This window comes from Scyliorhinus canicula, chromosome 16 (genome assembly GCF_902713615.1).
Source record: "Scyliorhinus canicula chromosome 16, sScyCan1.1, whole genome shotgun sequence".
Classification (NCBI taxonomy): domain Eukaryota; kingdom Metazoa; phylum Chordata; class Chondrichthyes; order Carcharhiniformes; family Scyliorhinidae; genus Scyliorhinus; species Scyliorhinus canicula.
In genome coordinates, this window is record NC_052161.1 from 61,855,219 (window position 1) to 61,858,723 (window position 3,505).

Below are 3,505 nucleotides of genomic sequence, written 5' to 3' on the forward strand. Positions count from 1 at the left end.
TAGCCCAGGAAGCTAATCTGATAAACTGTGGAATGCCAAATCTCTCCATAATGATAAAAATTTTCACAAATATTTGCATAAACATTAACTTTCTGAAAAATGTATCATTATTTATTTCATTGTCTGAAAATTGAAAACTGGGGCTATTCAGTGCTTTGAACTTCCTGGTTTGCGGTGCGTGAATATTTCCATGTGGCTGCCTGTCTGCTTGCTGACATCACAGCTACTGCATGCCAAGTCATCCCCTTGGCTTGGTGCCAGGTTTAAACTGCCATCACGAATGGGGAAATGCCTGCCACAAAGATTGCCTGACCTTTATGGGCAGCTTTCTTCAAAGTGAGCAGCGCGTAACCCTTGCACTGCAGTTGGCCGCAGAATCCAGGCCTGTAACTTTACTGAGGAAGCCATGCAAGTATTAAGTGTAAAGGCATCAGCAAAAAGATGTTAAACCCATCAGTAACGATAGATCTGTGAAGCTTGGAGGTCCATGGCCCACTCCAATTCCTAACTCATATCCGGAACATACAATCTCAGGAAAAGAAGGAAAAACTGTGTGCACTATGCACGCCAAACACACTATGCTGCTGCTGCCTATAAATCAATCACCAGGAAGTGGAAACTAGACAAATTCGAAAGCTGAGTGACACAAATATGAGGAAGAGGAGAAAATGCAATAATGGTGAGGTCGTTCACCTTCATTAAAGCGATAATAGAAAAAAGAAAATCAGACATGGGGGTCTACAGAATGGATAGGAAATCATTCATATATTTTTAAATCATTATTTTAAAAACTAATTTCATATTCATATTCAGTCTGTGAATCTGAAATATTTGCTGCACTCCTGATCTTATAAAATCAGACTAGCATGGCAATATTCCAATGACAGTAATGCTTTTGTTTTTAATGACAATTATTTTTGAGTTAATAATAAGCAAATATGATACGCATTGTGACATGTAGTTTTCACGAACACTTTGAAGTGTGGTGGGACTTGCAAGCCCAGACACCGGGTTCTAATTGCATTTTTTTCTTTTAAAACAGTTTATCAAAAAGACTGAAATAGCAAATTGAAGTAAAAAATGTATAAACTGAATCTAAGGTTAGCAAAGTTAAAGACTGCATTAACTATACTGATAAGGTATTCAAGTTTATTTTAATGAGTAGAGAGAAGGCAAATGAAACAATAAAATTATGAGGTCATTTTTGTTATTCTCTTCTGATACACTCAGCACCACAAATATATTAAAATTGTCAGCACATACTTCCTATCAATTTTTACTGTTAGAAATTTCTATTTCCATTCATATTGGAAATTACCCATGTAAGTTTGTCACACTGTAATTGCATCCTTAGACCAGTGAGGGCAGTGGAGCACCATCACCGGCTTTAATCACAGGTGATATAGTTTGGTAGGCAGTTTACAATATAAGTGAGGGATTGGAATTAGTAATAGAAATATACACGTGACTATATTGTAAAAGGATAAGCATTATAACCTTAAAATGGGAACTGAATCAATTAATATAACCATTTCCAAGTTGCACTTTGGTCCGATTTCTCTGTTCTCTAATGCAATCATTTTGAAACTCAGGGTCGTGACCCACGAGTGTGTCTTGGGAGGGTTGTGGGTTCATCAGTCACAGCATTCCAGATCACAGAAAGAAGTTCCCAAAGGCTGCGACCGGCTTTTAGAATGACAGCCGTCGTGCGCCTGCGTGCCCTCTCAGCAGTGTGCAGGCCCAGATCCAAGCAAGGCAGAATGCCTCCTCCTGACATCACGTGCTTTGAGCGCGAGAGAGGTTCCTCCATTTTGTAGCTGCCAGCACTGCTGGTGTGAGCTCCTGATGAACAACAAAGCAGTATAAAGATGATTCCTTGAAGAATGAGTTTATTGTGCCAATGCAAATCAGGATGCAAAGTTCATGGGCGGGATTCTCTGAGCCCCGTGCCGGGCCGGAGAATCGCCCCAACCGCACCATGCCGCCCTGACGCTGGCACGCGATTCTCCAATGAGCAGAGAATCGGCGCCATTTGTTAGGGTCGGGGGGCCTCCTTCATCGGGGGGGCCTCCGATGGGGCCCCACCGATCGGCGGGCCGGCCTCTCCAGCCCCAGCCCTATTTTGTTACGCAGCCGGACCCTGAATCCCCGCGCCATGTTGCGTCGGGGCCAGTACGTTGAGGAGGTCCCCCGCGCATGAACGGGTTGGCACGGCGCCACTGTGCATGCACAGGTTGGCACGGTGCCCAGTTGGCGTCGGGAAGGGAGGCTGGAGCAGCATGCTGGCCCCCAATTGGTAGTGCCCGCGCCCGTTTCACGCCTGTCTTGTTATGCTCTTGGCGTAGCATAAGCGGCTTCCTTGATGTTCACTCTGACAAAGGAAGGTTCAGACGTGGAGATAACTTCAACACGTTTATTGAACTATTTACAATTCTCCTACTCGGATTCGCCACTACTGTTAATCCTTCTATAGCTACTCAGACTGACGAACCAGTCTGCTACAATCCACATGGTGGGTGTGATATTGAATCAACCCTGTGTCTGTACTCACTGAGTGTCTCCACTGGAAAGAGGAAGATCCTGTGTGCTGTGTTCTTTATATATGGGTTGGTGTAATGCCCCCCTGTGGTAGTGTCACCTCTGTGTGTATCGTGAATGCCCATTGGACGTGTTCTGTCTTAGTGACCTATTGGTTGAGTGTCTGTGTGTCATGTCTCTGGTGTTCCCTCTAGTGTCTAGCTAGTTTGCGTGTACTTACATTAACCCCTTGTGTATCTACAGTGATGCATATCACCACTGCGCTGTCATGAAACATGACGGCATTTACGACGGCGTGGACACTGCCTCCATTTCGGAGAATCCCACCCCATGTCTGTTATATGCAGGAAGCTATTTGAAGGCGAGTTTGAGGACAAAGCTCTTGATTTTTTTTCCAACAGATGCAGTGAGATCTTAAATTATGAGCTGAAGTGATTAGCAGGAATGTAACAGTGAAGTGAGATTGTGAGGACCAAGCAGGTCCACCTGTCACATTAAAAGCACCAAGCGCAAAATGGTGGGTGGTGAAGTTTGGGAGGCCTGGGTCACAGATGTCAGCCGGATGGTAAAAATACAGGCAAAAAAGTTTGAAAACTCTGCTCTATTGATCCCTCCTTCCCCTAATCCTATTAGGCAGCCATTGTGCTGGGTCTTTGGCAGAAAGATTCAAATCCCATTTATCTTTCCCCAGTTGACCAATTAAACCTGTTTCCATTACTCTTTCAGATAGTGCACTCCAGATCACAAGAGTTGAAAAGTTCCCTCCTGTTTGTAATTCAGCACACGACGAATAATGGATACAATTTTCAAGTTTAATTGCAAAACAGCAGTGGCGCGTACTATTTAAAACACATTTAATTAATAAATACATTGGGCCAAATTGACACCAGCTTTATCGTGGTTCGAACACAGGAGAAATATCACGCGTGGCATGTTTCTAATCAGCAGTTTTGTTTTGCAAATCCTG